We start from the raw sequence: 24,089 nt of genomic DNA on the forward strand, positions 1-24,089 counted from the left end.
TTGAACTTCATGACACCCATGTAGATGGACAATACAGTTATGACTACAGAATCCTACACAATTGCACTTTATAAGCACTTACATGAGTGCATGGATTGTGCTATCCCAAACAGAACCAAGACGCTATCCTCCAAAAAAAGGAAGCCAATCCGGTGGTCCCCTGCCATAAACAAACTGTACAACAGAAAGAAGAAACTGTTGCAAAAGAGAGTAAAATCCCATGAGTGGAGGAGCTCCCTGGTCAGCCTCAGAAAGAAGCTGCGATCCCTGATAAAATCATCCAAAGCTAGTTACGAAAACAAAATCTCCACTGATTCTAAAGACAACCACAAAGCATTCTATAGCTATATCAAGAATCTCAATGGCAACACTCAGATCTGCTCTGAGTTACAGCATAATGACACTAAATATACAGACCCAACTGATATTGCCAACATCCTGGCAGATAGGTTCAGTGCTAACTTTACCCCCCTCTCACCCCCTAAAGAGCCCATCTCTATACCAGAAGAATGCAAAGTTCCTGTAATCACGACTGCACAGGTAAAAACCACACTCTAAAAAGCCAAGAACACAGCATCCATGGGACCAGACAACATCCCAGGCTGTGTTCTACACGAACTACAGAACGAACTGGCACCCCACCTAAGTACCATGTTCAATCATAGCCTCACCTCAGGCTTTGTGCCTGCTGAATGGCGCACTGTGACGGTTATCCCACTCCACAAGGGGGGAGCCACCACGGACCCCAGGAACTACCACCCCATTAGCCTGACGAGCCCGGTCTGCAAGGCCATGGAACGTATCATCATGGAACTTATAAACAAAGACATTGGTAATCTCCAAACTCTGGACCCCACCCAGTTCGGGTTTGTAAAAGGCAGATCATGTCTCCTAAACCTGACAGACTTCTTTGAAGCAGTCACCAAAGCCATAGACAAGAGTAAGGTGGTTCACACAGGGTATCTAGATCTTGCCAAGGCTTTCACACCATCCCCCACTCTGGAATTATAGATAAACTCACTAAACTAGGTATAAATCCCTATATCACAAGATGGGTTGCCAACTGGCTCCCTGACAGAACCCACACAGTGAAAGTAGCAGACTCCAAATCCGACTTCAGACCAGTGACAAGGGGAGTACCACAGGGTTCAGTCCTGGGTCCTCTCCTGTTTGGTATCTACTTCTCTGAAGTACAGGCTAACATAGAAGGTCTTTGGCTAATGAAGTTCGCAGATGACTGCAAACTAGAAGCCATAATCGAAACTCCTAACGATGTGGACATCCTACAAAAGGGCCTCACTGAGACAGATGCCTGATGTCAAAGCCATGGCCTCAAGCTCAGTGCCAAAAAGTGCATTGTCATCCCCTTTAGTAAAAACTCTGCACCCATGAACTACAACATAGGCAGTAGTATACTTAACACTGAAAGTGTGATAAGAGACCTTGGGACACAGGTGGACAGTAGTCTCTCCTTTGATAATCATATTGCCACAGTAGTCAGGAAATCCTTCTACGTGGCACACCTCATCACAAAAGGTTTCTCATCCAGAAAAAAAGAGGTCATTGTTCCCCTCTACTCATCACTCATTAGACCCGTTATAGAGTACAGTGCCCCTTTTGGTATGTACCTCACAAGACATCTACAACAACTGGAAAGGCTGCAGAAATACCTCACAAAGAGGATTACTGGCCTCAAACAGATGCCCTACACAGACTGTCTCAAAAAACTCCAGCTTTACTCTGTCACATATCGCCTACTCAAAGGTGATCTCTGCCTAACATACAAAGCTATGTCAAACCCAGAGCTGTTGGATATGTTCCACTTAAAGAAATCACAATCCCTCCTAGCTACATGCTCTAGGGACCTAAACCTTGTCAACACAATAAACAGAACATGCCGGAGGGATAGATTCCTGTCCCAGAGACTTCCCATACTCTGGAATAAACTACCTATCTATATCAAACAAAGCTCCTCATTAGCACTCTTCAGGAAAAATCTTGATGATTGGATGGGAAATAGGAAATTCACCCCAGTGATCACCTCTGTGGCTCTGCTTGACAGTGGCATAAGAAAATAATTTTCTTGGGTGGCAAAAGCCAGGGTACCTTTCTGGCTGGGCTTGCATAGGCCCCAGGGCCGATAGCCTAGTACCTACCTATGAACCTATGAACCTAATACTTCATTAAATAGATCTTCTTTATAGCTAAATCAGCATATTTTAAACACCTCATACCCACCCAGATGGAAGATGAAAACAACCATTAGCATGCATTCCACCATTTGCCCATTTGTTCCACCCCATGATGGCTAAAACAACTATCCAAACATTTAGAAATGACAAACTATTTTTTGCCCAGGTTCACTTCACTATGTAAAATGTTAATGCCAAAAATAGTGGGAATCTGTTTGACAGTCAAGATTTGTCTAATATATACCCTATTAATGACACCTTGACTTAAACAAACACCTTCCCTTAAAACAAACACTGCCACTAATTGTCCTTTGACTACCATGTTTGAATCCTAGTCAAGCTATCATTCAACATGGGTACAGATAATTTTCAAGGGCATTTCTTCTATATCAAACCGTGTATCTCCATACCTCCTATCATCAAATCTGGCATCAGATACAACATTCCCTACAACATGTACCTGCCTAAATATCATGCCAAATTACGACTCCAAAAATTCCTACACAAGAAAATCACTGATCTAAAATTGCAAGAGCATTGAGATAGACTAAAAGCCATCTCCCTACACTCTGTGCCACAAAGTCTTCCTTGTAGTGATCTGTGAGTAGCCGTCCATGCTATTAATGACCCTACCCTGCTTGATCTCCTTCACCTGTGGAACACCAGAATCATGAAAGCTTACGCCGGACTATCCAAATGGTAGAGTCAAAGGCTGACTCAGATGCACTGCTTTAACTAAGAAAGTTACAATTACTGTTAACAGTACATGTCATAACCCTCCCCCACATCCATTAAAGCCATAGCATGCATGCCCTCCTGACAGGCATCTTCACAAGCAGGCAAAAACCTGCAAAAGTTAAAGTCTGTCAAGTATTCCCCAACCTATCATAACCACGACAAAACACCATTCCCTGTGACAAGCAAAGGACATCGGCCCAAGCAGACCCTGAATCTCCTTCAAGTTGACAGTCCATGCACTAGACAAGTCACAGACTGCAAACACGATACTTCACCTTTTCCAAGAAAAACCATCAGGACTGCAGACAAACCAAAGATGCTCTGAGTTGGGTCCCAGCACCCATGGTCTCCTGCACACTCTCACACACCTGAATCCTGTCTCTTTGACACAGCACAAACAGGAACAATAGACAAGGAAGTCACCAGGCAGTATTTGTGCCCCAAATGAGAGATTCTTCCTGACTGTCATTGGCCAGCTGACTGATACCAGAAGTCTGAGTCCTGCCATGGTGGAAATAACTAGCACTGACAGGGTTTGAACCCAGGACCCTGAACAACATAGTCAGAAACCATACCACTAGGCCATCTGGGATTTTCTACCACCTCCACTAATTGACCCTGGCCAAGGCTTGAACTCGATTGTAGAGCTTAACATCCCAGGCTTCTAGGTGCTTGGCATATTATTCAAAGCAGATCCAACAAATAACTACAGAGCTGGCACCCTGACACAGCAGACATTGACCAAAACATTCATTACTGCTGACCACAGAAGGCTCCTATGTGAGCTGAAGCTATGTAATCTAACAAATGCCTATTTACGTAAGCAGAAATCCTGGGCACTTCTACTTACTGATCAATGCCACATCCTCACCTACCTTGATCTAAATGAATGCTCTGCAGTCAAATTCAAATGTTTAGTAATGACAGGAGACTACACATAAAGCTTAATTAAAGCAAATCAGTTATTTGTGGCAGAAATATTAGTTAACTATCTTACATTTACATAGTCTCATCACTTCGCTCGATGTCAAATATTGCTGATATAGTGAACTATTTAAAGAATCTTGGCCTATGGACTAACTTAATTTTATCCTTCATAAAGCATACTTAAATACCATTATAAAACATAAGCACATGACATTAAGTAACAATGTCTTTCAGATTTTCCCTATTAGGGGTCTCCAACACCCAACCTTCACAGAAGGCACAACCACCTGCACCTACATGCATATCTTTACAAATCACGCAGCTGCAGGGAGGGCACGCAGACTCCACACAGAAGGAACCCCAGCCAAGAATCAAACTGAAAAACCCCCTGCTGCAAGGCAACAATGCCAAATGCTGCACCACCACCGCTGCAAGCAACGTTTCAACAAATGCTGTCCTTCACCACCAAATGTCAAAAGTTACCAATACCATGCCGAGTGGAGTATTCTAGCCACTGCAAGAAAAAATGTCACAAGGAACCAAAAGAACAACACACCTCCCCAGCCTTCAGCACCTCCACAACCCATGAATTGGCAATCAATAACAGATTGAAACAAAGAAAGCGAGAAAATCGCACAAACAAACCGGTTCCACTCCATGGCTGTGAATGCAATAGTCCAAGGGGGAAAGAAATCAAACAATGACAAATCTCCTGGATCACCATCAGAAACTTCAAGGAAATTCTACATTACATCACAAAAGAGAGGAACATTGCAAAAAATGCCAAATAAAACGCAGAATCCAGTCACACTACCCCTGCCACACATCAGTGCCGGTGCCGAGCATTCAAAAATCCCTTTTCTCTTTTTTATTTTTAATTTTTTTTTTATTTAAATAATACTGAATATGCAAACCCATGAGGCCCACTAATCCCTCACATTTTCCTTTCTTTATACATATATATATATATATATATATATATATATATATATATATATATATATATAAAAAGGCCTAAAACTATTTGCGCCAGGTGCATTCGCTATTACAGCCATTAACCGCAATATGGATTTCCCTGTGAAACGGAGCACTGCTGAAGAAGGAGCAAGGCCACCCCACCCCATACAAGGGAAAGCCCATGATTTAATGCCCTCATTCCCTCATGACAGTCAGAGAACCACAGATTCCATGATCAATAGGCCACCATCCAAGGCAAACTCTGAAAACTCTGTGAAGATCTGTACAGTTGAGAGGCATGAATTCCCTCCACCCCTTTCCCTTGACAGTTAGTCACACTAGCATTCATCAGCAACAAGACAAATGGTGAACAGCATCAAAATTATTTATGCCAAATAAAATACTCAGCAATCAGCCTCCGCCATTAATCTGAAAATTCTGGAAAGTCTGCCAACCCTGGACACATGAGCAGCACACCCCCTCCATGGAAAGGGAGCCTTCAGCCAGCACGCTCATCATATGCGTGCACGACCCACTGCCATCATCAACAGCGATCTTCTACATGTGAGCACATCAGCACAACCTGGGAGCCCCCCCAGCCATGACAAAAGCCCTCCTGCCATTCTATCCACCCCCAAGTGGCCAACAAACTCCTCATGAAAGGGAATGCATCCTATCTACTTATTCCCCATACTGCAAACATTCATAACCCCCCCCCTGTCTTTAGCCCACCACCACAACCTAAAGCATGCAACCAACCGGCACCACTTTTCACTACTTAAAACTCAATAAACCACTAGAAAGCCAGCCAGGAAGACCAACCAAAATGACATAGCACCTTCATTATTTCAATTTGCAGAACAAAGCCATCGACAGCTAGTCTGCCACAAAACAAAGTGCAATCACAGCTCCTCACTCAAAACCATCACACCACCAAACCCCAAGACAACCCAGAAACAACAGCAAAAAAAAAAAAAAAAAAAACCTCACCCAGTACCAATGCACCGAAACTCATATAGTACCAACATGCTCCAATATTCCCCAAGGCCTACCTGTTCTCCAAAATACCTACAGGTCATATCAGATGTAAAACCTGCCATAGCAACTTGACACCAAAATGTAACTCCTACTTCAGTTACAATTGACAAAACCCTCTGAAACCCCTCCCTAATCTTACCTCATTCCCTCCTAAGCATCCCTCCCTCACATTTAACCCTATCCTACCCTTATTCTTTAATCCCCACAAACCCATGCATCTAGCCCACCATGAAGATGTCCCTGGACAAAAGGGTCTGTTCCAAACCTCATTTTTCAAAATGCCAATGGCCAATCTTATTCAAGGCAATATAGCTCAGACCACAATGTGAATCTAAATGAAAAGTCTGTGTCAGGATTTAACAGCAGACAACAGTTATATTAAACTCACTCTACACATACCCAAACACTGAAGATAAGCTACCAATCTGCAATGGTGTTACTGTTCAGTCTATGCAAATCCAGACAATCAACATTAAGAAACTCTAAGAACCAAAACAGACTAGTAAGATGCAATATATTGCTGATGTGTGTGTGTATCTATATATATATATATATATATATATATATATATATATATATATATATATATATATATAAAAGTACCTCAGTTCTATCTCATGACCAGTGTAAAAACAACCATTACATTTCCCAGCAAATCAGAATCACAGACCTCATAACCAATAAAAATACTTCTCAAAATACCAATTGCTAATCATATCCAAGGCAATATAGGGCTGAGCACAATGTAAATAAAAATGGAAAGTCTGTGTCAAGATTTGGCAGTGGACAATAATTATGTTAAATTCAATCTGCAAATGCATACACATTAAAAATAAGCTAGAGAACTGCAATATTGTTGCTGTTCAATCTATACAAATCTGAACGCTCAACACTAAAAACCAAAACAAACTAAGAAAATCCAATATATTACCACCATATAAAATCAAAGCCAATGACGTGAAATCTAAATATACCTAAATAACTAAAAATATCACTAATAAAATTATCCATTCAAAACCAGAAATAAGAACATAGTTGTAACATTCTACAACATAAATAACCTGCCAATGCTAAATAATATCAGCTATAAATAAAATGAGCTATATATAAAATTATGCAACATCAAGATTATTCAATGGTGATTGGCTAAAAATAATCTGACCTTAACCTGTAATAATACAGGTTGTGGGATCCTATCAGAATACAAGGCCACAAAAACAGCCAATACAAATCACTTATACATTCATATGCAAACAATGTATGTTCTGATATATAAAAAAACATATGAAAATGTTTTTCTTATAGTTGTTTACATAATCTATGTCCTTTCAGAACAGGTTTAACAGATACATTCCTATTCAAGCCAGGATATTTATCTGCCTGAAATTCAAAAATCCATTTCATTTCCTCACATTCTGTTCTAGTAAACATATCACCACCTTGACTACTAACTCAAACAACTTGTAACACAGCAAAACAAAAGCTATGATGCTTATTTGCATTGATATATCTAGTCAGAGGGCTCTTAACATCACTGACACATATATCACTCACTTGTTTAGATATCCGCTATTTTAATTGTCTGTCAGTCTTCCCAACATAAAAACACCACATAGATTGCAGCACGTAATGTATACCACGTTTGGTTCTACAATCTGCATATGTTTTAGCAAAATATCTTCTGCCAGTAATTGCATATAAGAAAAAAATCTTCGTGGAAATGTGATTACATGATGAACACAAACGACATGAAAAGGTACCCATTCTCATAGATCTAACGTTCTCATTTAATTCAATTTTATATTGTAGATGTTGTTTGATGTTATAATTCTTGTTAAATGTGAAGACAAGTGCATCACCTACTAAATTCTTAAGACTGGAATCTGTTTTCAGAATTTTCCAATTATCTTTAATAATATCACAGATATGATGAATGTCACTGGCATGAGTGAAGGTAATTGTATTCTTATTATTAATATGTTGCTCAGTCCGTGTGGTTGCAAATTGTCCAAAGAGGAATGGTCTGCCAGTATCACTGCTGGTTGCCTCTAGATCAGACTTTAATCTCTTAACTTTTTTCAGTCTGTATCCTCTATGTTAAAAATTCCACGTCATCTTAGATAAAGTTTCCTTATATTGTGCATCATCAGTGTGTAGCCTGGAAGTATGAATGATCTGATTTTTGACAACATTCTTAAACATGTGCATTGGATGCATACGTATTCTGTATAGTAAGTTATTCCTCCAAAATTCCTTCCTATAGAGACATGTATTGATATTTGTCTCTTGAGTCAATATACAGTCTCACATCTAAGAAGTCGAAAGAAGATTCTGATTTGTTGGGAAATGTAGTGGTTGTTTTAGACTGGTTATGAAACAGAACTGTGTTATTGGTTATTGATTTATTTGATTACAATGATTTGTTAAGCTTTATTGTCCACTGTTAAATTATGATACAGACTCTTTATTTAGATCAATATTGTGTTTAGAGCTGTACACCTCAAATATGACTAGCAATTGGTATTTTGGATATTATATCTATAGATTATGTGGCCTGTGGTTCTGATTTGCTGGTAAATTCAATGGTTGTTCATAGGTTCATAGGTGTGTACTAGGCTAGTAGTCCTATGGCCTTTACAAGCCTAGCCAAAGGATTACCCTGGCATAGTGTCACCCGACCTTCATTCCCAGTGACTCTGTTGAGTAGAGGCACTGGTGTTATCCCTGGGGTGAATTTTCTGTTTCCCATCCACTCATCAAGATTTCTCTTGAAGAAGGTCAGCTAGGTGCTCTGCTTAACATCTATGGGAAGTCTGTTCCATAGCATGGGCAGTCTCTGGGTTATAAACCTGTCCCTCCAGCATGTTCTGTTAATTGTGGTAATGAGGTTGAGGTCTCTGGAGTGTGTGGTGTGGAGGGATTGGTTTTGAGTAAGAACAGTGTTATCACCCAGTGATCCACTTTATTATGATGATTTGTTAAGCATTGGGTGTCTGCATTATTACTTTAACATTATATATTATTATTATGTTTGTTTTTTAAGTTAAGTATCTATATCATGTTGAAGTTTGGCTGCTCCCAGAGTGTAACACTGATTTCAGATGATGTGCCTGATACTTGTATTGTTTAATATCCTAACATTGCTGAATGTGATTGTATTATTTTTGATACATTCTTATATGAACCTCTTTAATGTTGTGATTAGGTTCATATTCAGAATAGCATTGCACTGAATATGATTGGCAATAGGTGGTTAGAATACTATTTTATTGGTCAAGAGATCTATGGTTTTTCATTTGGTGTGAAACGCCATGGCTGCTGCTGATTGGTAGTGATAAAGAATTATACTATTGGATCATGGAAGGTTAGCATATTGCCTTTTACTTGCTCTACTATGTAGCATCCTTTGTTGACTGACTGTTGATTATAACTATTGATTCATGGGATGTTCTGGTTTTAACTGTTATTTGAATGTTGATCTTCTGATGCATTCAATTCTGAAGTTTCAATTGGATAAAATATTGAACGTTGAAAGATGATTGGCAATACACTGATAATGATGTCTATGGTATAGTTCTAAAGTTTTTAAGCTCTACAGCTTTTATCCAATAAGAATGTTTAAGTGCTTATTCCTTTAGAATAATTTGTGAAATGCTTGGTTATGTTTTTTGTGCAAAAATAACAAATTTTATTGGTTATTTGATATTTTAAATATATGTTTGCGATATCTTAAAAGTGGATCTAAAGATGGGTCTTAAAACCCAAAAGTGCTTAGCCTTATTTCATTTTTACTAGTGGAATAAATGTTAATTTATGCCTGATTCCATAGTGGCCCTACTGGTTCTTTTTGATTTGTTATTGTTTCTTCTATGGTGTGGTTCTTCTGTGGTTATTCCATTTATTATTAGTTCAATTTATACATATATATATATATATATATATATATATATATATATATATATATGTGTGTGTGTGTGTGTGTGTGTGTGTGTGTGTATAGATATATGTTGTGCAATGATGCTAACATGCTGTATATACGTAAGGGGCTTTGTAGCATTGCCATGCAAGTTCACCTGCATGTAAACTATTGCCATAGCTGCTACATGGGTACAGATGGCAACATGTACAGGATCAGCAAATCAAATTTCAGACAGAATTTATTCCATATATAGGAAGTGAATAGGGAGACAGGGCATTCAGAAATGTGGGAAAGGAAACAGAGGAACATAAAGAAAGACACTGGGAAGGAAAGGGCAGTGTTGGGGAAGAAAGGTATATTTTGGTTTTGGATAGATGCACATTGTTTATGTGAAGAAGGGAAGAGGGGTAAGGTTAAGATAGGGGTAAAACTAACAGCATGCAGAAGGAGGCAGGTGCAGAGAAACAAACCTGCAGCACACACAAATACTGGCAAGACAGATAGTGTCACATAAGGTTGAAACAATTGAGAAATACACACTGATGGTGGACAATTGTTTCTGAGGAGGATTGACCTAGAAATGGTAGGAAAATACAAAGATGCGAAACAGGGAGGGAAAAAGAAGGTCTTCCATGCTAGCCCAGAAGATAATCTACCCAGAAGATAGTCATCTCCTTGGCTGACATACTGGGAAAACCATGCCTTTGCTGGTCTGTTGATCGGGGTGAACCAGCTGTGCAACTTTGCAAGCTGCATGAGTATGTACTTCAACTTCTCAGTGTGGGCATCCAATCTCTAATCCAACTCAGTTCTCAGTATCCAGTGCACCTTATGTTGGTTGACCCAAGACGACACCTCTGCACTACTATCCATTGAGAAGCCTGCGACACTTACTGGAGAAGTGGCAGCTGAGTTCATCAGCAAGCCCTCCAGTTCACCTAACACAGGGTGAACTTCGTCATCATACAGAAAGGCAAGCCTGGGGACTGCTGGGGACTCAGCAGCGATCAGTGTAATGACTGATAAGAATGCAATAGCTGCAACCGCTCCCCTGCCTCCAACACAACTGGCGCTACAGAAGAAAAGTAAATAGAGAAAACCAAGCAGTGAAGTACCATAATAAAGCAATGGAAAAATACAACAAAAAAGACACTATTAGTACTGTTCAGTCATGTTGTTCTGCTTATTAAATTTTTATATTAAAAGAAAAAAAAAAGCAATGCAGTGAAAATATAATGGAAAAATGAGGAAAAAAAAAGAAAAACAAATACAGCAATTCAGTTTTATGTGTGGCAGTTATTAAAATAAGACATCACTGCAAGCTATATGCTATACTTACCGCACTAGGTGACTATTATCCTACTGTCATCAATCTCCTGTGGTGCTCTAACACACAAAACAAGCAGTAATGAGCACAATATATCCCTAGTAGCAGAATGCTATTACAGTTACAGGTGTTAGGCTTACTATACAGTGACAGTGCATAGAATGCAATGCATACAAAAGAAATGTCACTTACCCCTCAGTCTCTTCTTTCCTCTGAAACAGAAAGTTTGTGTGGCACTTTCAAATCACTGTATTAATACTGATTCTGCTTACCACAACAGGTGATACCAGATGTATCACTCACTACTCTGGAAAGCTGGTGCCAAGTATCCACTTTATAAAGGAGGCCCCCATAGTCATCTAACAGGAATATCCAGTGATCCCCTTAGAGCAGGTTGTGAAATTTCCAAAGAAACGCCAAAAAGCAGAACTCAAAATGTAAAAAGGCAGAAAGACGCTGGCAAACACAATTCAGAAGCCGGTAATAGCGTAAAAGAAATTTAATTTCCGCTTTCGTCACAACTTCATCAGAATACAAAACACACTAGTACTAAAACTACTTAAATAGTCAATACAATTAAGAAATTAATCAATTAATTGTGAATTCCAAAAATATATATAGTTATAAACCATAAGGTAAAGATCATGAATAAAAACAAGCTTCTAATTCTATACCATGAATCTTGTTGATGGATAATTTACCATTTTTTAAAAAACATTTCAAATTAATACTTTCGTTTAATCCAGGATAAACATCTGATTTTAATTTTATCTGCCATAAGCATTCTCTTTGTTTGATATAAGTCTTAAAATCCCCAGCCCTATTATCTGATTTACAATGTTCTAATACCGAAAATAAAAAATTTTTAAAAAGAACACATGATGCAGAATGTTTGTATAAGGCGTTATTGTGATCTCTAACTCTTATGGCATATAAATGTTCCTTAATACGAGTGGCTAAAGACCTAGTTGTCATGCCCACGTAGAACGCGGGACAAGTGGAACAAATGCCTACATAAACAACTCCAATGGTGTTGCAGTTAATGAAGTCAGAAACTTCAATAATTCTGTTAGAACTAATGATGTTAATATAAGGGCCCTCAGATATATATCTACAAATATGACAATTCTGGCATCGAAACATACCCTTTTTGTTTATCAAAGAATCTGAGTCTTTACCATGATGTTGCTCCAATATATTTTTTAATGTGTTTGATTTACGAAACACGAATTTTGGGTATTTGCCCACTAGTTGGAAAATGTCTTTGTTGCCCTGTATTACCTTCCAATTATTTTGAATAATATTTTTAATCCTAAAATTATCTACACTAATATCAAGAGAGCAAACAATGTCATGGCTAGTACTATGGTTATTACTATGGGTAATAGTGATATGGGTGTCATATAATATAGCAGGAAAATGTGTCTGTCTTTTATTGTATACTTCTGTACCTATATCAAATAAAAATTGCTCATTATATCCTCTTTGTGTGAATAAATAAGTAATGAAATGAAATTCAGAAACTAATAATTCATCTTTAGTAGTCATTCGACAAGCTCGAATGAATTGTCCTCTGGGGATATTCTTCTTAGTGTGTGTGGGATGTCCACTATGATAGTGTAAGTAGCCATTAGTAAATGTCTTCTTTCTATGTATTTTACTGTGGAATTTATGTTCTTCTGAATCCCACCATATATGCGTGTCTAAGAAGTTGACTGCAAGCCCTACATCACCTAAAGTGAAATTAATATAGCTAGAAAAAGAATTAACTTTACTAAGGAATAAATGAACTGTCTCAACATTTCCTTCAATAATGAAAAACAAATCATCTATAAATCTACAAAAGAAAAGAATATTGAAATATTCTTTTAAAATTGGTATAAATTCTAATTCCCACCATGCCATCACTATGTTGGCAAAGGCGGGAGCCGCTGGCGAACCCATAGCTACACCACGTTTTTGTCTATAGTAAGATTTTCCGAATATAAAAAAATTATTCTCTAAAATAATCTCCAAGAATCTACATATGACTATAATGGTAGAATTATTAAATGTATTTTTGTTAACTAAATAACTACGGACTGCTTCTACCCCTTCTTCATGGGGAATGCAAGAATAGAGAGAGACAACGTCCATTGTGAACATGACATGTTTGGAATCATCAAATGTGTCTATAGAAACACTGTTAGCAAAGGCTCTAATTTTCTTCAAAAAATGCCAAGAATCCTGAATATAAGATGTATTTTCATAAATCAAAGGCCCTAATAAGGCATCAATAATAAGAGAAATACCTTCGATAACAGAATGTGGAGCAGATACTATAAGACGTAAAGGTGGATTAGAAATGTTTTTATGGGTTTTTGGAACACCAAATACTACACTAATTTTAGGTTTGTCGATTAAACAGAAATTGTATAACTGTAAATTGATCTCACTAGACATTAAAGCATCATAAAGATGTAAATGAACTGCTCTAAAGCTTTTCAATATCTCAAAATAAGGAACAAGTTCATATTCGTTCGTGTTATTAAGCAATTTTAGCATATTAATATTATATTGGTCGTGTTCCATGATTACAATGTTAGACCCCTTATCGCTTTTCATGAACCTTAGTTTCCCTGTAAGCGATCTCAAATTATGAAGGGCTATCCTTTCTTGAACTGTTAAATTATCACGAAAATGAATATTGGACTCAAATATATGTTCAACATCTTTAATACATAAATCCTCAAAGGTTTTGATGGTATGATGTAAACTCGGGACATAATGGGAAGGTTTATTAAAACATGTATTAGATATAGGTATATCATGCATTAAGAAGGATAAATTTAATTTCCTGGTATATTTTTTTATATCTATTATGGTTTTGCCATAATTAGCTCTTTTGTTAGGAATGAAATTAAAGCCATATTTGAGTACTGCTAGTTCAAAACTATTAAAAGTATAGTCAGACAAGTTGATAATTGCAAAACTTTCAAAGTCATCAAAATTGTCATTCAGCATTCGTCCCCCGACGAATTCGACCCCAAAAAAGTACGACTCCTAGTGAGGATAGTACTTTTAGCGTTGTCCGTATCTTGTCCCTTCTTTTTATTTCTGCATCCAGTGCCAGGCTCATCCAAAACACTTTGTTTTTTGGTTTTAATACCTAAACCAGTGGTAGAATCAAAATCGGATTTCCCAAATGGCAAACCCGTAATGTCACTGTTAGTAACTTGTTTATCCAGTGGTTTATCTCTTAGAATATCAATGCAGGATATACCTGCCGTAGCCAACGGAGGAAAATCTAAATTATAATTACTAGAATGTTTACTATAATCCGTCCTGACTGGAGCAGATCTTAAAGAAGCAGTCTGGAAACCTGTAGCTGCTTCCGTATGATGTCGTTTATTAGAAGGCTGCACTTGCAAGTGAAAATCACGGTTACGTTGATTAGGTAAAAACTGGCTATAAGCTGTTTTATTACGGTAACTTACAATGTCCCTCTCCATCTTAGATTGTTTTCTATTAGTGACAACTTTAGTATGTTCAACAAGCTCTTTAGTAAAAAAGCTAAACAGAGAGTTCATGTCGTCACACGGCAAACGTTCTTTCAAACCAGACTCAATTTCTTTAATGTCTTTAAATATCAACGACATTTTTTCAATGTTGTTGTCTATAAGCAGCTGTAAAAAAACAATCTAAGATGGAGAGGGACATTGTAAGTTACCGTAATAAAACAGCTTATAGCCAGTTTTTACCTAATCAACGTAACCATGATTTTCACTTGCAAGGGCAGCCTTCTAATAAACGACATCATACGGAAGCAGCTACAGGTTTCCAGACTGCTTCTTTAAGATCTGCTCCAGTCAGGACGGATTATAGTAAACATTCTAGTAATTATAATTTAGATTTTCCTCCGTTGGCTATGGCAGGTATATCCTGCATTGATATTCTAAGAGATAAACCACTGGATAAACAAGTTACTAACAGTGACATTACGGGTTTGCCATTTGGGAAATCCGATTTTGATTCTACCACTGGTTTAGGTATTAAAACCAAAAAACAAAGTGTTTTGGATGAGCCTGGCACTGGATGCAGAAATAAAAAGAAGGGACAAGATACGGACAACGCTAAAAGTACTATCCTCACTAGGAGTCGTACTTTTTGGGGGTCGAATTGCCAGGGACGAATGCTGAATGACAATTTTGATGACTTTGAAAGTTTTGCAATTATCAACTTGTCTGGCTATACTTTTAATAGTTTTGAACTAGCAGTACTCAAATATGGCTTTAATTTCATTCCTAACAAAAGAGCTAATTATGGCAAAACCATAATAGATATAAAAAAATATACCAGGAAATTAAATTTATCCTTCTTAATGCATGATATACCTATATCTAACACATGTTTTAATAAACCTTCCCATTATGTCCCGAGTTTACATCATACCATCAAAACCTTTGAGGATTTATGTATTAAAGATGTTGAACATATATTTGAGTCCAATATTCATTTTCGTGATAATTTAACAGTTCAAGAAAGGATAGCCCTTCATAATTTGAGATCGCTTACAGGGAAACTAAGGTTCATGAAAAGCGATAAGGGGTCTAACATTGTAATCATGGAACACGACCAATATAATATTAATATGCTAAAATTGCTTAATAACACGAACGAATATGAACTTGTTCCTTATTTTGAGATATTGAAAAGCTTTAGAGCAGTTCATTTACATCTTTATGATGCTTTAATGTCTAGTGAGATCAATTTACAGTTATACAATTTCTGTTTAATCGACAAACCTAAAATTAGTGTAGTATTTGGTGTTCCAAAAACCCATAAAAACATTTCTAATCCACCTTTACGTCTTATAGTATCTGCTCCACATTCTGTTATCGAAGGTATTTCTCTTATTATTGATGCCTTATTAGGGCCTTTGATTTATGAAAATACATCTTATATTCAGGATTCTTGGCATTTTTGAAGAAAATTAGAGCCTTTGCTAACAGTGTTTCTATAGACACATTTGATGATTCCAAACATGTCATGTTCACAATGGACGTTGTCTCTCTCTATTCTTGCATTCCCCATGAAGAAGGGGTAGAAGCAGTCCGTAGTTATTTAGTTAACAAAAATACATTTAATAATTCTACCATTATAGTCATATGTAGATTCTTGGAGATTATTTTAGAGAATAATTTTTATATTCGGAAAATCTTACTATAGACAAAAGCGTGTGTAGCTATGGGTTCGCCAGCTGCTCCCGCCTTTGCCAACATAGTGATGGCATGGTGGGAATTAGAATTTATACCAATTTTAAAAGAATATTTCAATATTCTTTTCTTTTGTAGATTTATAGATGATTTGTTTTTCATTATTGAAGGAAATGTTGAGACAGTTCATTTATTCCTTAGTAAAGTTAATTCTTTTTCTAGCTATATTAATTTCACTTTAGGTGATGTAGGGCTTGCAGTCAACTTCTTAGACACGCATATATGGTGGGATTCAGAAGAACATAAATTCCACAGTAAAATACATAGAAAGAAGACATTTACTAATGGCTACTTACACTATCATAGTGGACATCCCACACACACTAAGAAGAATATCCCCAGAGGACAATTCATTCGAGCTTGTCGAATGACTACTAAAGATGAATTATTAGTTTCTGAATTTCATTTCATTACTTATTTATTCACACAAAGAGGATATAATGAGCAATTTTTATTTGATATAGGTACAGAAGTATACAATAAAAGACAGACACATTTTCCTGCTATATTATATGACACCCATATCACTATTACCCATAGTAATAACCATAGTACTAGCCATGACATTGTTTGCTCTCTTGATATTAGTGTAGATAATTTTAGGATTAAAAATATTATTCAAAATAATTGGAAGGTAATACAGGGCAACAAAGACATTTTCCAACTAGTGGGCAAATACCCAAAATTCGTGTTTCAGAATCAAACACATTAAAAAATATATTGGAGCAACATCATGGTAAAGACTCAGATTCTTTGATAAACAAAAAGGGTATGTTTCGATGCCAGAATTGTCATATTTGTAGATATATATCTGAGGGCCCTTATATTAACATCATTAGTTCTAACAGAATTATTGAAGTTTCTGACTTCATTAACTGCAACACCATTGGAGTGGTTTATGTAGGCATTTGTTCCACTTGTCCCGCGTTCTACGTGGGCATGACAACTAGGTCTTTAGCCACTCGTATTAAGGAACATTTATATGCCATAAGAGTTAGAGATCACAATAACGCCTTATACAAACATTCTGCATCATGTGTTCTTTTTAAAAAATTTTTATTTTCGGTATTAGAACATTGTAAATCAGATAATAGGGCTGGGGATTTTAAGACTTATATCGAACAAAGAGAATGCTTATGGCAGATAAAATTAAAATCATATGTTTATCCTGGATTAAACGAAAGTATTAATTTGAAATGTTTTTTAAAAAATGGTAAATTATCCATCAACAAGATTCATGGTATAGAATTAGAAGCTTGTTTTTATTCATGATCTTTACCTTATGGTTTATAACTATATATATTTTTGGAATTCACAATTAATTGATTAATTTCTTAATTGTATTGACTATTTAAGTAGTTTTAGTACTAGTGTGTTTTGTATTCTGATGAAGTTGTGACGAAAGCGGAAATTAAATTTCTTTTACGCTATTACCGGCTTCTGAATTGTGTTTGCCAGCGTCTTTCTGCCTTTTTACATTTTGAGGTTGTGAAATTTGTAAGCAGCAGAAACACCAGGTCTCTCACAAAGCTGTACACTTTATTTAGCACAAGGTAAAACAGGCTAACTTTGCCAAGAATAATACCAAAAGATACAAACAGGTACAAAAAAAATAATGAGCAGTTTACTTGTAATACAAAATACAGGTGAGTCCTTCAGCCACCTTAGTGGTGATAATCCCTTCAGGTTTACAAGATACTTTCCAAGGCTGCCAATGTTTAAAGTGCACCCTTCTGTAAAATATTTTTTCTAATAAAACCCCTGTCATATTAAAACAAGTATTTCTCCATAGTGTATGTGCTAAAAAATGTTTGAAGTCTCTAGTCATCAGGGCTTTCACTGGGAAATAAAATGAAGTCTTTTAACAGGGTCTACTACAAGGGCTTGCGTGCTAGTACCTCACCGTACAACTGCTCACTGGCACTTGCTCAAAAAGGCAAGAACTCTAATTCCTACTAGCCCAGTCTCACATTTCTCCTAACTCCTGATCTTATAAAACACATAGCCCTACCAGCACCTTAACCCTAGGCATAAAACTCTCACCCTGTTCCCAACCCAAGTCCTCAGTCCCTTACCACATACCTCAGCTGTCTCCCCCCCCCTAACCTTAAAGTGGCAAATTCATCCCAAACATAAAACTCAAATCTTATCCCTAAACCTAATTGTGGACCATTTTAAGCCTAGCTGATTTCCCTTTCAAATGTAAGAATTAGCATGAGCAGCAGAATTGTGAAAAGCAACAAAATGCTGGATTCCCTGACTCTGAGGCAATGGTTTTCAAGTGCTTGGGACTTTAGTGCCAGTACTGAACCCCTTTTAACAACAGTGCTCCAGTCAAATAACTCAAAATCTCATTACCACAATTTCTCATTTCACCACCCCACCCTAGTATTTAACAGCATGTCCTTATTTACCACATCTAAAGCAACAAAAAAAAAAAAAGAAAGAAAGAAGACACATTTCTCTGTATTTTATTCACTGTTTGCTCAACTGGTTTAGTAGATATCTCTCAAGACACATTTTGATAGCATAGTATTCTTTCTACCAAAGTTACAAAGCTTTCAGTATGTTTTACTTCTGATTGACATACCCACTTTTTAAATACTGTTTAATGACTGATGGCAAAGGTCTTTCATATCTCTCTCTCTTTCTCGAGAACTTCCATGATTTGTTTCCTTGTTCTTAATATACTCTGGATCCATTCAACGTTTCCAAGTAAGTTTTCAATTCATATAGAAGAGACCTTACTATTTTTGTCCTAGAGAAAGTCCCCTTATGAAACTTAAATGCTTGCATCTCTGTTGTGACTCTCATCTCTCTCAATTGTCCAGATTTTTGCTTCGTATTTTAGGTCAGTTTCACAAAAAAATGTGGTTTTCTGGAAAATCTCTGAGAATTGAAGTTGCTATATAATGCCATATAACTGAGTTTCAGAATTCATATCATTCAGAAAATGCACACTGACATAAATTATGTTATGTTATGTTAGAAAAAGTCAAAGTTTATAAGAGCAATATTTAAAATTTGCCCCTATTCTTGGGTGTTTGCCCCCCCCTCCATTATTTTAGGCTTTGTCCAGATTTCTTTTGCTAAGAGGTTGAGTAGTATGACTCCTACCATAGCCAGCAACATGTTCTTTACTTTATCAAAATTAGTACAACATACACTAAGATGTATCCATGTAGTCAGGAGTTTCCCCCATGAGATGTGCTGCCAAAAGTTGATCCCTGTGGGAATAATTCCAATTGTCCAGGACTGTTATTACTTTAAATGATATCTAGTAGACTTTCAGGACTTCTATGCTTCTTACAGGCGTGAGAGGAAGCATGGCTCTCAGCAGTACCATTAATTTGGCTACTGCTACCACTGCCTCGGCAGTGTTAGCTATCATTTGTAGTAGCTGTTCCAAGTTGTCATCATGTGGCCATGGTATAGTTAAGTGTACTCAATGTACTCAAATTAGTACTATTTTTTTCTGAGCATCTCCTAGAAATTTTGTGGATAAAACAGCACAGATTATTTAGAATTGTCTACTGTATAATGTAATACAAAACATACCTACATGATAAAACACATCTGTAAAAGTGGCCTTTTTGTATTTGTAAGTGACAACAGCAGAAGATAGTGTGTCCATTTCCAAAGTGAATAGGTGGGGCATTTTGAAGGTTGAATACATTTTTTTAGATGGATAGATAGAAACTAGGACAACAGCATGATGTTTGAGGACAAAATGTATATTTCTAGCTATATCCCTGCCTGTAACCTTCTCCTCAGATACACAGATACACTCTGGTCTGGCTACAAGAACTTCATAACAATGCTGTTCAATGCCAGGATCAATAAAAAGTAAAAAAAATTCTTACTTATCACAGGAAATTAAATTCACTGATTGGCAGTTGAGGCAAATAGTTTCAGGTACCTGCTACATCCACCAGCTGTGAAATTTTCAAGTAGCAGGTACACCAAATCTCTCACAAAACAGCATACTTTCATAGACTGAAAGATAGGCAGACTTTATCTGACTTTGATAAGTGTTCCCACTTCTATGGGACTGGCAAAAGGTAACAACAAGTAAAATAAATTGAGCAGTTTATTTGGTATACAAAACACGTTTCAGTCCTTCAACCGCCTTAGCTATTCTATTTAGTTCAGGTAGACGATATGCATTCCATGGACAGCAATCTTTAAAGTGCACCAATTCAAGAAAAAAAAAGGTTTCTCAAATAAAATCTCTGTCAGAAACAGAAGTCTTTGTTAGTAATGCATAAACTAAAACTAGCATAAAGTCTGTGGTTACCAGCACTTTCACTGAAGAATAAAGTAACGTCCTTGACTTGCAATATTCTGATATTCCTAAATGTCTGTTTCCAGAGCATCCCCTGGCTATCACAAACCTCAAACTGGACTGCTGCTTCAGAGATGGTAGCTTCAGCTTGAGTCTCTCTCTCTCTCTCTCTCTCTCTCTCTGTCTCTCTAATTTTATTGCAAAAATGCTCCAGAACCTACTGGACTCTTACGTCAATGACTTCTGCCATACTTGGTTTAGCCTACTCTTTAAAGGCATAGGCATACTGTTGACTGCTGTAACTTGATCTTAGGTATCTCAGCTAAAATGGAATTAGTACCCCTTTCCCTGCTTAAGTGGACTCTCCCTTTTAATAATACTGCTCTCCCACTTATTGATTCTCCAACAAGTTCTATTCTTAGTGGTAGATCATAAAAACACTCTTGTCTAGGCCCTTTTTAATTATTGGTTATGGATTCTACTGAAACACCCACCATATTATGTTATGAGATAAAAAAATACCCTCACTTTCTGCTGCATCAGATGTAAACCCTGCCAGAGTATGAACCTGCTGAGGCCAAGTCCACTGGCTGTGTCAATTTCACAAGAAAAAAGTGGTCACCAGGATATGCAGCCACATTTTGTTGACAGCATATATCCTACATAAATGGGCATCAGAGTAGTCATATGTCCATCGATAGTAGTGTGATGCATATGATTGGTCGTTTGGCATAAAGTGACTTCAGTGCATCCAGGTTCCACAGACACATAAATACTAGAAGAACTTAAAGCCAGTTGACGATCATTAAGGGATGCTGAGTTTCATAATGTTCAAGGTAATTAGCATAATGCAAAGTGACATTAATGTGGCCAGGCTTACAGGCAAGCACACCCTTCATAATCTCAAAGGTAATTAACTGGAATGATTGGCAGTTGGATGATGCATTGACTAGGGAAATTAATGTGACAAAAAGTTACATTGACACAGCTAGACTCCAAAAGCGTACACAACCTATGTAACTCTCTGGCCAGGAATGGGACCCATAGCAAAAAGCAGGGTGATATTTCATCATATTACTGACAGTTTACAGATCACTATGCCATATAAAAACAAGTAAGCGTAATACATCACAGATCACCACTGCACCATTTAGTATATAAAAGTCATCTTTACTTTAAGTTTATACAACCCAAAATCACATAGTTAGGAATACTGCTTATCTGTTTGGTTCTTTCTATAGATTTGGGCTTCACACTGAAATGTGAAGTTATTTGGATGACTGCTAGCTACTGAGGGAGGGAAAACCTAGCTTATTAAAAGATTTTGTACAATAGTTGAATGCTAATGATTATGAACTTTGGTTCTAGCGAGATCTGTTTTTATAAGTGGCCTTTGCATTCTTCACTTTTTGTGCACTGAAGATGCTTTGTTGAGTAAAACCTGGTTTGCGTTATCTATTTGTGTTTTATAATATTAGTAAATGCATTACATATATGCCCACAGCCTGTGAATAAGATTGGCATGTAAAAGTCTTTGTGTCACATGGAAGTAGGAATCACAAATATGTATCAGAACTGCCGATGTTATTTTATCTGTGTGCATTCATGGGTTCATCTGGGATGGGATCCAGCACAACAGGTCATCACTTGCCTGATATCAGCAGGTCACTGGTGGCTGATGATAGCAGCCCCATGCAAATGGCACTCTTTAATAACACAGTGACATTGTCAGGAATTAAATCAGTAGAGGACACACCTGCATTACTCACAGCAAAGGTTACAGTTGAGGAGAAGGATGAACCTCCAACATCACCTGTGTTTAGTGAGTATTATTCCATCCACATCAGCTCCATCTCTAGCAAACAGGTGTCAGCACCACAGATGGTATCAAAGAGCTGCACTGCCTCTGAAGTGCACTAAAGCAGCATAAGGGGCACATGTGTAGGTGTTGTTACCACCATGACTCCAAAACTTTTCCAGATTTAGGTGTTACCTTTAACATCAATCAGCAGATGAGCGGGTCAGTCAACCAAGTACAAAAGGTCACTACTCACACCATGACAGGAGAGTTTAGTGTTTTGAGTGGTCTAAAGGAAGAACTGCAGTTACTGTTGGGATTACAGAACTTTCTGCAGTGCATGCAGACTTATGATGCATTTTTGTGGAACGGAGCATGCACAGCTTCTGAGGGTGGTGGTGGACCATTTGTCAGGCATTATTTAATCCATGCAGATTAAGGCAACTGACCACCATGGCCATGCTACAGGATGGACAGGAATTGCATGATCACATGCCAGGCTTAGGAAAATGGTACATACTGTTCAAAGATGGTTTCTTTGCCCAACCTGTCCATAGCTGTCACCACACCTGGGTGTTAACACTCCTATGGGCATGATCAACATCATTCCAGCTCCACTGTGAGCATGCCTTACTGGGCAAGCCACTCCTACAGCTGAAGGCCATCATGTCCCTTATAGCTCTAGTGTGAGTGACATCTACCTTTGCAAGTGATTCTTAAATATGCCTATTCCTGGGATTGTGGATGCCACAAGTGACAACACCCTACATGAAATGTCAATATACTGTAGGTCATGCGCTGGATTTGAGAATAATGAGAACTGATTGGATGGTGTACAGACACAATTCGTATAATATCTTATGTACTGCAAATCGCTTGATGGTTGACAAAGTGGAAGACTTCTGATTGATACATGGGATGCCATATGGTGCAGCTGGGCCCTTGATAACCATGTAGTTGCAGTGGATCTCTCCCAGAACCTAAGTGAAATAGGAATAGTCTAAGCCATAGAATGCCAATATAATAGTGGGTCTGTCTTGCACTGTCAATGAAAACCATATATTGTGCTCCACATGCTGTAGCATCACATCACAAATTTGGTGTAGGATACACAAGGCTGGCACCAAGAAATTCCTAAAGTGTTCTCTGCCCAATGTTCAAAAGTCCTCAAAGGTATTATTTTTCATCATCATCATCATCAACCCCCTATTTCATATGTTCTATATGGAGTCAGGGTGTCATGTCACTTGTTGCCATCTCTCCCTATTCAAAGTCACTTTCCTACCATCTTTGACAGTCATTCTTGACTGTCACAGGTCTTCTCTCACACAGTCCATCCATATCTTTGTTGGATGCACTTGTTTCCTCTTGACTTCTTCCTGTCTGTCTCAAATCTTCTTCACCAGATTATCTTCTGCTTTCATGCACATGTGTGTGAACCACTTTAATCTGTTCTCTTTGACCTTTGCTGCAATTGGAATTACTTTGGCTTCTGTCCTTATGTCCTCATTCCTTTTTCTGTCCCACAGTGTGCATCCTACCACCCATCTTGGAGACTTCACCTAGATCACCTCATTATTTTGTATACCTTACTTTTAAGCTTATTTGGCATTCTTCTGTCATACCCTACCCCTGACACTCTGTGCCAGTTGG

The sequence above is a fragment of the Protopterus annectens genome, chromosome 2.part0 (assembly GCF_019279795.1).
Source record: "Protopterus annectens isolate FY-2018-M chromosome 2.part0, PAN1.0, whole genome shotgun sequence".
Classification (NCBI taxonomy): domain Eukaryota; kingdom Metazoa; phylum Chordata; order Ceratodontiformes; family Protopteridae; genus Protopterus; species Protopterus annectens.